This window comes from Ambystoma mexicanum, chromosome 5q (genome assembly GCF_040938575.1).
Source record: "Ambystoma mexicanum isolate Mex_15411 chromosome 5q, UKY_AmexF1_1, whole genome shotgun sequence".
Taxonomy (NCBI): domain Eukaryota; kingdom Metazoa; phylum Chordata; class Amphibia; order Caudata; family Ambystomatidae; genus Ambystoma; species Ambystoma mexicanum.
The window spans coordinates 1,109,882,271-1,109,896,638 of NC_090933.1; positions in this window are offsets into that span (position 1 = coordinate 1,109,882,271).

The following is a 14,368-nucleotide window of genomic DNA, read 5'->3' on the forward strand; positions in this document are numbered from 1 at the left end:
TATTAGAACTGCCTCCTAGAATCGTGTCATTCTGTCATCTTTAAAACTGAAAACTGTCATCTGTCATTCTGAGCTTTAAAATTTCAAATCCGAAAAACTGCCTTCACAAAATCGTCAGTATCTCCAGAACCATTTGTGCTGTTCCGGAGCGAGATTTAATTTTCATCTTAAAGCTAAGATTCAAGGCTTTCCAACGAACCTAGAACCGACTTCCTACTCCTTATACTGCCTCCGTAATTACGCTCGATGCGCGCAACTAATTTGCTGTGATTTGACATTTCGTTTTAACCTGCTAGTTACTCATAGAGCATTGCTAAAGTGAGCCTGAACTAATACCAACTAGCTATCACTCACCCTGAACCTCTACAGGGAATTAAAATCAATTTTAGCATCATTTCACTTCATTGCCACCACATTCAAAGCACTTTGGGCCTGTGTTTTAAATCATACCTGTTTTTCTCTAAGCTTGCTAGGGGGGAACTGCATTTCGTATTGCATTTTGTTGGAATTCTTGGCGACTGTGTGCTCTCCTTCCATTTCTTACTGTCATGATGCCCGCTCCCGGGGAGCCGGTTCAAGCCCAGCGTCCCCGAAAGCGGACATCCAGTCCCCAAGGAAGGACCCAGCAACCCCATATAGGGGCCCTTTGGACAGTGTCCTGGCGCCTATGGCGCCAGGCTCATAAAAGACATCAGTCTTGGCGCCATAGGCGCCAGGCTCATTATGGGAATGCTTGGGTGCACTTACCTGATGCAGACCATGCTGCAGGATCCCGGCCTCCTTGAGGCCTGAAAGGAACTACTTTACCTGTGGGACTAATTTACCATCGGGGCGTGGTCGGGGAAGGATACATACCTGATTGGAGGAAGGATACATACCTGGAACTTCTTCAAAGGCTATTTAAACCCCACCCGAACAGCCACACGTACTTCGCGTTGTTCTGCATCTAGCAGCTGGACGCTCACCGTGTCTGCTCCTGCATCCTGACTTCTGCCACGCTTTCCAGCATCCTGGATCACCTGCAAAGGAAGAGAAGAAGAGAACAGAAGAAGGAAAAGTCCTTACCTGCTAAATCCGCATCCCGGAGACATCTCGCCGACAATCCTGAAAAGGAAGACTTTAATTTAAAACCTCATCGCATCGATCGCTGCTGCGCCGCATTCCACTCACCTTTACAGGGCGCCTCCATGTTCAGCAGCGATCATCCGGATTTGCAGTCACGCCCCAGCGCCTAGGGAGAAAAAAGACCAGAACAAAAGGTGAGAGAGAGAAGGGAATAAGGAAAGCTAAATCTCCATGTTAAGACTTACCTGTTGATTCATTCCCTCTTCATTTCGGGTCCGCGCCGCATCCTGGCATTTCCGGACCCCGGCCCCTAAGGGGAAAAAGAGACATCAGCGTTAATGAGCGAATGAAAAGACATTACCAAAAACCGCTCATTAAAGACTTACCTGATTTCTACAAGGATTTCACCTCTCATCTCGGGTCGGTGCCTGTTCCCCGGCATTCCGTACCCCGGCCCCTATGGGGAAAAAGACACTAGCATTAGTACATTAATGCATGGACACAAGGGGAAACTCTTATCAAAAAAACTTACCTGGAAGCCAAGCAAGTTTGGTTCTCACCAATCCGAAAATCCAGTGAAGTAACTGGACACCGACGCGCCCCTGCATCAGAAGCAGGATGGAGAGCTCGTCCTTCCAGATCCTAAGGTGAGACGCTACGAGAAATCACAGAAGGGTTTCAAGGAGGGTGAGAGGGGAAAGTGGGAGGCCGATTGCATTACCCCGCAGACAGTTAATCCCCTATTTTCGCCTACAGAAGGATACTTCTGCGAGCCAGACAAGCCAGATTTGGGGGCCCGGTCCAGTCCGTCTTCCGAACCCTGCGCATCACCTTAGAAGAGGTCACAGCAGCGCGAACCAGGCCAGCGCCTCCGTGGGAGTTAGGTGAGCGTAACACTTACATTGCATAGGAGGGGGGGTGAATTGCCAGAGAAAAAGTGATTATATTATCTTTTGCTAAAATCATATCAAGTAATTTCCGTACTGCATTTCATTGCTTTTCCCTTGAAAACATAAAAGTATTTTTGCTGCCTTATCAATTATTAATTTATTATAAAAGTGATATATATATATATATATATATATATATATATATATATATAGTTTAATTGTTCAAATAAACCCTTTAAATTTGCAAAACAAGCCTACTTCTTGGCTCAGTGGGGTCAAGGGGGATTCTAAGAGAGGGGTGTTATACAAGGGTTCATCATCCAGATTATAACTTGCCATAAAAATATATAAATATGGGCTTTCCTTGGGCATCCCACACAAGGCACTGACTTAGTGGGATTGCTTGATTGGAGTTATTTACATCTAAAAAAAGAAGATCTGAACCAAGGCTTAGGGGACTTCTTTAGATAGGCCGGTCCAAATGATAGTCGTTTATCCAACACTGTCAGAGAAGCTGATCTTTTAACTTTTCACATATTATCAATCATGCCTATCCAATCACCCAATTTCAGTTTTTCTTTCAGCTTTAGTGGGTTCTGAAGAAGCAACTCAACCTCGCAGTCACAACCAGACAATATTTCCAAGCATTTTTGGCCAAATCTATACAGAAAACCATTGTTCCCCAATTGCAGCTCTATAGCTGTTTCCTCAAAGAGGGAATTCTTTGGTGGATCTAAGATTAATCAGTAAAGAGCCAACCACTTCGATTCCAGCCAAGGTCTAAGTGATGAAAGACCGAATTCATATCGCAAGCAAACAAGTACAGTCTGGCAGACCCAAAGTTCGTTTCCATATCCTAGCTTCTATTATATCCCAGTATATCTCCATAGCTACAGGGTTGTAGTCCAAAATGAGATTATGATAACTACCTTTCCTATTTAGATCAATAGATAACAGCAAGCTATTCTTTGTTGGAAAAGTTCTTAATGTGGCTCCCAGATAAGTTAATTCTGAGACAACCTCTACTGAAGACTGATCCAAGTTGCAAGCATAGTTCTTCACTATTTTATTTGGTCTCTTAAATAATAGGATCTTGGATTTTGTGGGGTTAATGTTTAAGTTTTAATCCTAGCATAAGATTCTAATGCGGACAACAGACATTGCAGCCCAATTTGCGAGTTATCCAGGATTACTACGTCATCCGCATAGGCTAACCAGTTTACTTTTGCATTGCCAATAGATGGAGATATTAAACCAATATCCTGCAGCCATATATATGTTTATAAGTTCATACCATGACATAAGGCATGTTTACAATGCAGTGATACAGCAAACGTGCTAAGCTTAAAGTGGACTCAGTAGTAATGGGTGCAGTAAGCGTTGATCCTGCGCATGATTCACCTACCTAAATTAGGCTCAGTAAAATAGCATGTCGTTAGTGGTTGCCAGAAGTGCAGGTAGGTCAAGTAGTTACCACCATCACTCACAAGATAATAAAGTGAACTGCCCAACCTGTGCTATTGGACCCCCTGTAAATAGTGTGTATAGTGTTGTGCCAAAATGACCAACAAGTGCAGTGTGAGTTTTAGTGGTCACTGTAACGCATGCCATTTGATATTATTGTTATTGTGTGAATTATTTGTTTTAACCTTAGCATGGGATGTTGTCACATCGGCAAAGAGTCTTAGGGCTCTTGACTTCCGCTCAGCAGTTGCCAACTGAGCCTTGTGTCATCGTGTTATTGCAGCCCAGGGCTGCGTCCAGACAATGGGCCCATGGGGCCGCCCTGCATCAGACGGCATCCCCACATTGTGGGGGCCAGCGACCCTGGCCCCTTAACATATCCCAGTTTTCATCTCATCGTGACATATCCAATAACCACTTCTTCTGAGTGCCCGTCTGCCAGTGATGTACCTTCCTCTGATTCTTACAGCACAGAGAACAAAACATGTGTGCATGTGCTGTGTGTATCTGTGTGTGTGTGCTGCGTGTACTTTTGTGCATGATACAGTCTCCATATTGGCTGGTGTGTTTATGTCTGTGTCCGGTTTTGTGCTGTGTTTCAGTTTTTTCGAGTGTTTCTTCCTTACGTGTGTTTGTGAAGCCAGTCTACTAGCTGTGAGTTTACAGTGTGCACTAACACAAACACAGAAGAAAAATACACGTGGGAAGTAAATAACCTACAACGGTGTTTTCTTCTTATTTCGGCAAACTTGTATTACTTTTCTGAAAATAATGTTTCTGCGACAACTGTGAATTGTGCAAAGTCAGTCAGTATTTTAGCACACTTCTGGGATGACATCTGCACGGTTGAACGGAGCCGTGCAGAAAGGGAAGTTTCATGCATTTTCATTCTGCATGTGAAACTTTATTGGGGAAGGGATATTGTTTTATTGGATTGGCTGTAAAGCTTCAGTCTAGACCTTCCAAAACAATAGTGTGAATACCACGCTGTGTTTTATTTCTTTGTGTTCTCCCCAAAGGGACCATTTCTGAACCCTGCCCACAAGGGACATGTCACGTTAACAGTTGGTATCACGGCTCTCTATTGCGCAATACTATAACTACTAGTCAACGAATTATGTCATTGAATTGCAATCTGCTCCTTCTCTTGAGAAATTCAAACGGGATGATATTTGCAAAAATAGGCCTTCTAATGAAAGAAAAGTGATTGTTCAGGCAAGTGCAGGCTTCAAGTAGATCCCACCCTTAACACCCCCAGTTATCCCCCCATCACTCACGCATTGGACTCCACCTCATTGCACAGGCAATATGAGAGGCTGCACCCAATCAGGGACAACTCACTGCATGGGCTATCCCACTACATTGTCTAATGGGGGAGAAGCCATTCTGCCCCGCTGCTATGCCCCGCCCCATCCCCTGAACTCAAAAATCCAATTAAACTGTTCCCTTGCCCCTGGTAAAATGGCCCTTCGCCAAATGCAGTGAAACGACTGTGGTGAGATGGGCGGGTACTGGCCACACTGTTTCCGTTGACCCCTGTACTGATTTGCAGAGGAGGGCGAGGATCCACCGATTTATGAAAAGACTGACAGCAGTGACTGAACGTTGTTGACAGAGAATAATAATCTTGCATGCAAGAGAGTTATTAAATGCCACAATGAAGACTCTGTTCTAGCCTTATATTGGTAATATTAATGCTGGGTTTTTCATGCGAGTAGTTCAACAAATAATTCAGCTGTTAAATCATTGGCAAAATGTCTTTCAAGATTCAAACTAGGTGGGGGCGTCCTGTCTGTAGTAGTTACTTGATTGCAAATATTTAGATGCAAATTCATTTAACTGTGTCAAAAAACATCCATGGCACATATTGTTTTTTAGCATGTAATGAACCAACGTGCAATATATAAACACACTCGATGTTAGTACTGTAGTCCAGCTTTTTATATTGCTGTGTCTATTTTTTTTAATTATTTTAAAGTTTCTAAAGACAGCAATCTTTCTGTTAAAGAAATTCAACCACCCTTCTTTTAACAGAGGGTGGCATGGTGTAAGAGTGTACAAATCAAATGGTGGAAGACAAAAACAAAACATTGACAGCATAAAGGAGAAGTCCACAATGTGCATTACCTAATGCAAGAAAACAAATTAGTGCAAAGCAGTGCAACACATAGCACATGGAGGCACACATGCACACAAATAAAACATATCTTAATGCATGTCAGTATCCTATGTGCATATAACAATTTTGTCAAATTTTAACACCCCAGAAAAGCGTAAGTGGTGTAGCTTATCTGGGCGAGAGACCTTGGGTAGGTCTACCAAAGCCAGGCTAAAAGGGTGACCTTATGAAATGTCTTTCAAGACTTCAATCAGATGGCATCTATCGGAGAGAGCTGACAACATTTGGCCAGGAGAGCAAATACAATTTAGTGGCCCATGGTGCAGCGACCTTGGCCCACAATGTAGCAGAACCAACATCCAAAGCAAGCGAACTGAATGCCATGCCCCCCCAAAATGCAGCGGAACCAACATCCAGAGCAAGTGAACTGAACGCCATGCCCATCCCCACCCACACATTCTGAGTAGACCTCCCTCTGGAATGGTCTCCCTGCCACTCTCAGGGTTTGCTGGATCTCCTTAAAATCCAGAAGCTTCTTAAGACCCTCCATTTCTCTTCCACATTCTCTCTCCGTCTCCCGTGCTAATGCCCCCCTATGCCGGATTGACTGGCTGCCTGGTTCCTTCTGAGTCCTACAGGGCACCAGGCCCTCCTCACCCCGTCTACCCCAGCACTTTGCTCTCCCCTGACCTCCCCCTCCCCCTTACCTGCACTGCCCTCCTGGGCCCCCTTCCCCTGCACTAGCCTGATGTGGCCTGCATCCCTACTGAGTCCGAACCAGCCTTGTCCCGCACTTATCATGTGGATCTCCACTCCGTGTACTCCCTGCTCTCCCTGGCACTTATCCACATGGCCTCCATTTAGCACTTGCCTAGCCCCAGGGGCCCTCTCCCCCCCCCTCCTTATCTCCCCAGGACTTGTACGCTCTCCTCTCTGTCCTACCTGACCTTGCATTATTGCATTCCGTTTCGACCTGCACTCCTCCCTCACTCTCCTCTCCCCCAAAATGTCTTGTTACTGCATTAGCAAGATCAGAAGGACACTAGGCCTAGTAGGACTATTATTGTTATTGTCACCCCCATCCCGCACTCTTTTTGTCTTGTGGCTCCTTGAAACACCATATGCTGTATAGGCACTTTATAAATAACCAATACATAAAATACATAAATAAACCATTTGGGACACAGCAATTGATCTACCCTGAGTCAGATGTATGTGGTCCCACCTTCACTAACTGAAATATCTCTGTATGCTAACATGGAGTCAGTCGTCCCGTTAAACCCTTGAGGAGAGATTCTGGGGTGTGTGTATCAAATACTGCATAGTGGTTAAGCATGACCAACAAGATTTTTAAATTTGTTTATTGGCATTTATCATTTTTACATTTGCATGGCATATTACATGCCCGTGACTAAAGGATAATGAGCCTTTCATAGTAAAAATAAAAAAGAATAAAAACAAAAATTAAAAAAACAAAAACATTGACAATTTAACAACCAACAAGGACGGTTGTCCAGCATCAGCTGTAGCCAGAATATCATCCCACATAGTTACTAATGCTGGCTCTCTACAATGTCCGGCATGACATGCATCTAAGACGCCTTTTTGTTCAATGTATTCTTGGAGTTGTTTAATTGCCAACTTTTCCAGCACTAATTTAAGGGTTCCAGGCCTAACTCCTTGGCTAAAGGACAGACTGGCAAGCTCAGATACAAATTTAGTTCAGCTGGCAGCCTAATGGAGAGCACTGATAGCACGAAGGGGTGCTTTAAAATTTAAATCGGGAGTGGCCCAGAAGGTCATTGTCGCAGTTCTAGGTGATGTCTGTTCTATCTGCAACTTTTCCTCAATAGTGGCAACTGTGGAGGGAAAATATACATTCAAAGCATTAGCCAATCGCAAAGAAGTCTGGGGAGGTTGCATTAAACAGCCTGGAAAAGCCAAATCTTTGAGGATACTAACTTGTTCTTTATGTTTGTTACTGGCTGAAAGTATCCGATTGTGAAGGTGCACAGATGTTGCTTCCGAAATCACCTTTTCATAGGCTATACATACAGGAATCCTATGCAAGCAAAAGGAAAGGGATCTATTCCCTGGTACCACCTTTCTCCTATTTCCTATCGTCTGCCTTAAGAATCTTTAAGTTGGGGGAGCATCAAGGAATAGACTGATCGGTGTGTACAACATTATTAAGACTTGCAAACTGATGGACCATCAGTTGAAGCCCTGTGCGACATTGATCTGAATAGCTTTCACAGTTTAACTCCAATTCTGGGATGGATCAAGAAGCCTGTAAAGGGATATTTAGTAGGGCATTTGGAGATCTAGCTTCAACAAAACATGATTCGTTCAGTTTGCTCGACTTGACCATAAGTGTAAATGTAACGTACCTTGCAGAATAGTCACTCCATAACACTGGGGTGGTAATACCGTCTGTGATACATAGGTTTCTATGGATTATGAGGGTGCAGCAATGACCAGTCATGTGAGAAGGGTTAGCAACAACAGACGCAAGAGCATGCCAGCGTCATAGGTCCCTCAATTTAATAGGATCAGGCGATAATGCACACACATGGCATGTATTAAAGTCACCAAGAATCAAGAAAGCAGTAGGGGCTAAACATTCATAAAAACCTGATAGAAATTGTTTAGCAGGGCCAGGTGGGTGATAGCAAAGTAGCATTTTAAATGATTCGGCGGTGGGTCAATAACATGCATATGACATCAATTTGGGAAATATGGTCTGTTTGCGCCTTGAAACACTTTTTGCTATATATGCGTATTCTAAATACCCAATAAATAACACGAATAATCAGTAAAATTGCTGACCGTAAACTCAGACCGAAAGATAATCGCAATGACCCTGCCTACAAGGAAATGTCTGTTTATCCATTTCACAGAATCATTTATCAGAGATCACAACATATCAGATCAGAACTGACATCGAATGGGTTCTGCATTGTACTGGACACATGTGATATTCATTTGCAGCAAAGGGCTATGGATAAGGTTACACCATGGTGGTCCATAGGCTTCCTCAAGTTAGAGAACGTATGATATATAAAAAGTTTATTGAGAGTACATAATGATGGAGAGCTGCAGTCTCTATTCAGATCATATAAAGCCTTACTGGTATAACTTGGACTCTGTGTTCCCATGATAAGGTTAATCAGCGAGGTAGGAAAGTAAAAGCGCCCTTGAGCATTTTAGAAAATGTATGATTCCATTGTCCACAATATATGCCAATATTCTGTCAGTGTAAACATTTTTTCATGCTGACCATTTCCAAACATGTCAAAACTAGCTACAGAAACATAGGCCCGTATTCCTATGTAAGAAGATATATATGTTTACATTTCCCATAATGCCAGTCATGTTGCCATAGGAAAACAGGCCCATACTGGCTGGTCCAATATAGGGCTGTATCACAAGATACAGAAACTCTTGTTGTCTTTGCTCATAATGCTAGCAGAAATGGCAGCATGCCAGTATAAGAATACATGCCCATATAGGCTGCACCAATGTATGCTAGTATGCACTGTGAGGAACCTGAGGTTGTCCTCACTTCTTTTCCCCTGGTATAGTCTTCTCGGGTGGCCAGGGAAAGGCCATTGCTCTTGGATCCGACCCTGGGGGTGGATATGCGAGGGAGGATGACCTGGAGGAAGGAGACTTAGGTAGTGGGGAGAGGACGTCCTTAGGTGAGACATGGTATCCCCCATTTCCCTTTCAACATGAACCCTCCATCCCTCAAGCCTTTATGGGCTTTTGTCAGCCTTTTTTTCTGTGAATCCCCTAAAGTATTTCCCAAATTGCACCAGAATGCTATTGGGATGAAGAAGAGGACACCTAAAACAATACATCTTCATTTTGTGAAAACAAACTTTAATCAACCCCAGTCAAGTAGTGGGACAAGGAGGAGGTCAAGAAGAGCAAAGCACGATCACTGCTTTGATGGTGAGCAGTTTAGTCCTTTTTGGCTTGAAAATAGAGGCAGTGTTAAACGGGATTTCATATTGTGCCTCCTTTAGTGTATATATTGGCCTAAGCCCAGTCGCTCTGCGAAGAAAACCGTGTTGCAAAGTTCCGATTCTAGATCGACTTCGCCACCATTTTAGGTTTATCCGCCATTTTGATTTCCATTCCAATGTAACTCTGTGTTCTAAAATGGTGGACAGTGTTTCCTGCATGTAACTGAGCCGTCCTGAACCTTGTATTGAAGTTAATGTTCAAACTGTCTGTTGGCTGAATGTTTGGGCTAAGTAAAGAGACCTTGTCCCATGCCTGACTTGTAGACAGAGGATTGTCTGTACCAATAAGTGTGATCCGCGGACATACATCGACCACAATGTTGAACAAATACTGAACGTGGACACTTGCTGAACTGCATTGTAAAGGACATGTGTTAAGGCTTATTGTTAAATCCAAGAATACACTGTTGCCATTGTAACTTGTTTGTATGTAAACTGAGGATGATCCATGTGCATATTGTCGGTCAAGCCAGAAGTGAACTCTGCACGAACTCTAGACCATGGATTATTAACCTGCAGAGGGGCTGGACGTTATTATTGGAAATGTATAAAATGTACAACTGTTTAGCTGTCCAGTACCTCTCACTTCTCACACCGCAAGGGCTGGTATTCGCTGTGATGTACTGAGGGCCAGATAACTATCTGATTTTCTTTCTTTGTAACTGTACAGTATTAGAATAAAGATCTGTGAATCTTTATAAGCCCGTGTTTGGTGTATTTCCTTTTGGGGTACTCAGCCTTGATATTTCCTTTTGCTTTTACAGATGGTGCCGGAATAAGAACCCTCAAGATTGATGCCATCTCGTTGAAGGTTGACGCGGCTATCGGACCGGGATCGGACGGTGAAAAAGGGGGCCTCTTCCTTGGATGAGACGCGATACCTCAGCAGTATTGCACGACCCAATCCCTGGACGGTGAGCACACGGTCCGAGACGGCATCTTGATGAGGGTCCATATATCGGGGCGGGCAGATTTGCCGAAATCACCAACAACGTGGGTCCTTTGAGTTTCTTTGATATCCGATCGGACCTCCTTAGGATTTCATCAGGTGAGCCATGACCCGATTCTTAAATACCCTGATAATTTGTTTTGGCGTATTGCACTCGTGAGTACAATTATTGACCAGGTAACACCAGTATTCTGATATGCCTGGGAAATTGTCTGCCTGCTTCAGGGCTTTATTCCGCAGTGACAGATAATCTTTGGAATTTGGCCGACCGGTGCCAATGGAGGAGTCTCCGGCATGTACTATGTACTGTAAGCACGGCATAGGTAGTATAGTGTTTAATGATATTTGGCACAGACAAACTAGACATGCTTCCGAACTTCAGTGGCCAATCAATGGTAGTTTTGAAATTCCTCGCATAGAATACTAAGAATCCATATTATTAAAGAAAAAGGCTAGACCGGCAGCATTTGATGTATTACAGAATTGGAAGAAAGAAGCTATGCAGCAACTTAAAAGTAGGGAAAAACATGCGCGCCGTCATATGACGAACGCCGAAAAAGCATTGTTATCTGATCAAAATAAACAGTCTGAGTCAGTTAGGAATATGGATAGGGCTTTTTTCACTGTGTATTCAGAAAATGTATCCTTCTAAAGACGTTCATGTATATAATGAGCTGATTGACAAACTTCTAAATGAACGAAGGCCTGGTGCCACTGCGCCACCTCCTCCCGTAGCTCCTCCTGCTCCCCCTATCACTCCTCTTAATGTTCCTCTTCCTCCTGCTGTTGTTCCTTCTCTTGTCGTTGCTCCTCCACCTGCTCCTCCATCTTTGCATGCTGTTACAGGTTTGGTGGGTTTGCCTGCTGCACCAGTTATAGCACCGTTGTTACCGAATGTACAAGATTTGCCTACTCTTTCTCTTCCAAGTGGTTCTGCACTGCTTGTAGTTGATCGGGTAGCGGGATCGAGGGTTGTAACTCGTAACACTGTGTCTCCAGAGAGAAAGCATGAATTGACTGCATGGGCTAGTCACTGTATGGAGAAGTGTGAACGAGCTGATGTTTTTGCCACACTCTCTAACTTAGATAATTTTCCTGAGAAAAACGTTTTTATTGAAGGATTGGGAGTTCATTTACGTATAATGTGGAACAGATTAAATGACATAGATCTCCCACACGGGTTGAGGGATCTGAAAAATGTTAGCGTTTTCAAGAGATCCTGCAGAGAAAGTACATGAGCATGTCGAGAGGGTTTTTGAGTATAGAAGGGAGTTGGAAAGGTTGCGGAATGAAGATGACGATGGTGATAGTTTGGACACTATGTTAGTACAGAAACGGTTCTTCCCTTGTCGTAAATCAATAAATGAGGAAACACGAATTTGTACAAAAGATGTGATTCGGTGGATTTCAGACATGTCGATAACTCCCGTTGAAGTATATGACATATACAGTTAGTATATGCCAGAAATGCAGAGGAAAGTGATACAGGTAATGGTAGAGTACCTGCAGAATGAATGTATAAAAAGAAAGATTTGTTGGCCTGCAGAATTATTGAATATTTATAAGAGAGCTTTTTCATTTGACACTTCTTCAGCTGTTTTAGCACTCAATTTAGCTCTGTTGCTCAGTAAGCATTCGGAGTTGCCAACTTCTCAGTTGCCTATGAGAGAGGTTCCTCTGACATTTGACACAAAAGTTGAGATTCACGCTGATGCTACGGCAGGTAAACCTGCTTGAGATATTCCTGCACATTACGTGTCACAGTTTGTTCACGTCACCTTCTCGAGACACGAAGTGAACACCATTTAACAATCTATTCCCGACATTAGGAAGAATCCAACAGGGTTCTACAAAGAAGTAGAGTCTGTCTTGCAATCATTAGTATTCACTTTGAGCGATATTGATTTGTTATCTCCCGTACTCCTACCTGTTGATTTGTGGAAACAGATTAGGACTGTAGACGATGTACGAGAGTTAGGAGATACATGGGATAATATGGTTAGACGAGATAGAGCAAGGCCAGCCGGCGATAGACTGCCGCAGGTAATACTGATGTTGCCTGATAGAGTAGTTACAAAATTGAAAGCTATAATTTCTGAAAGAAGGATTATTTGGGACAAGCTTACTGCTTGTGTCCAAGGGAAATCGGAGGGTGCTACCGAATTCTTTAATCGGTGCGAACAAGTGTTTTCAGATTTCAGTGGACAAGATTTGAGCGCAGAGTCTGGGAAACAACTATTTGTGGACAAATTTGTACGAGGATTGCTACCTGACATCCAGTCACAAATTATGTCCTCAGAGAGTGCTTGGCAAGCTAAGTCTCAGTCAGAAGTATTGCATATGGCTCAGTACTATGAGAATTGTGTCTATAATGAAAAAGAAAGAATTGAAAAAAGAAAGGGAGACTTGAAAAGAAAAGTTCTTTTACAGCAAATTGTTAGAGGCCCTAGAGGGGGTAATTCGCAATTTAGGGGTCAGTATGCTCCACAAGGAAATGCGCCATTGGTCCTGTAAACATAAACCAGTTGCTTATTGCAAACAAGAGGATCATTGGCGTGCACAATGCCCGATCCTCCAGCAGAGGTCGAATAACGCATTTGGTAACATGGGTAACAGTTTTCGCAAGATTCGCAGCAACCCTTTTCACAGGATAATCAGGCGCCAAGTGTGGATAATAGAAACAATTTTGATCACCCTTCTGCTGCTTACCTCTCTGAAGAACTTCCTTTTGATGACATTCTGTTTCGCTAGGATTGCCCGAAGCAGGGTTTGGAACCAACGCCTTTTCCAGTTAATCAGAAAAGTCCCTACGTTGAGATGATAGTGGGAAATAGGAAACATCTATTCTTGATAGATACAGGGGCACAGAAGTGTTCCATTGACCATTCACGGGGTCCAAACATTCCACTGTCAGGGCAAACCAATGTTTCTTTAGGGTTTTCTGGCACACCAGTAGTCTGTCCGGTTTCTTCGCTGGTACCGATTACTTTGGGTCCATTTGCGGATCACTGTCCATTTCTTTTGACCACGAATTGTGGAGAGAATTTGTTGGGGTTTAATCTGTTGAAGGAATTAAATGCGGTAATTCATTGTTCTTCTGATGGAGTGCATTTGATGATTTCACCACAGCAACTTTCTGTCTCTCAGTTCTTGACCAGACCTTTGCCACTAGAATTCAGTGATGTTCCGGAGTGTTTATGGGCAATTGATGATAATGACGTCAGTGTTTTTCAAATTGAGTCGCTTAAGATTATTTTGAAACATAGAGTAAAGTTGACACGTATTCCCCAGTATAAGATCTCGGTCGATGGTGAGCAAGCTTTCAAATGCATAGACTCCGATTTTGTGCATCGGGGGGTAATTGAAGAAATTGCAGGTAGTTTGTGCAATAGTATGATTTTGCCCGTGTACAAAAAAGGCGATAATGCAATTCCTTTTCATTTCATTTTTGATTTACGTGCCATCAATTGGATTGTTGCTCCACAATTTCCCATAGTGCCTGATGTGACGACAATATTAACTATGATTCCGGCTTCAGCTACTCACTTTAGTGTTGTGGATCTTAAGAACGCTTTCTTTAGTATTCCTATACACAAAGACAGTAGATACTTGTTTGCGTTCACCTTAGGGGGACGCTCGTTTACCTTCACCCGTGCGCCGCAAGGTTACACGGAGAGTCCTAGCATCTACAGTAGGGCTTTGAAAGAGCAGCTTGATACACTCGAGTTGCCCACCACTTGTACACTGCTTCAGTATGTAGACAATCTACTCTTATCTGCTGATTCAGAGAGCGCCTGTAAGGAGGGCACCGTGTTGTTGCTTATTCATATAGCACGACATGGACACAAAG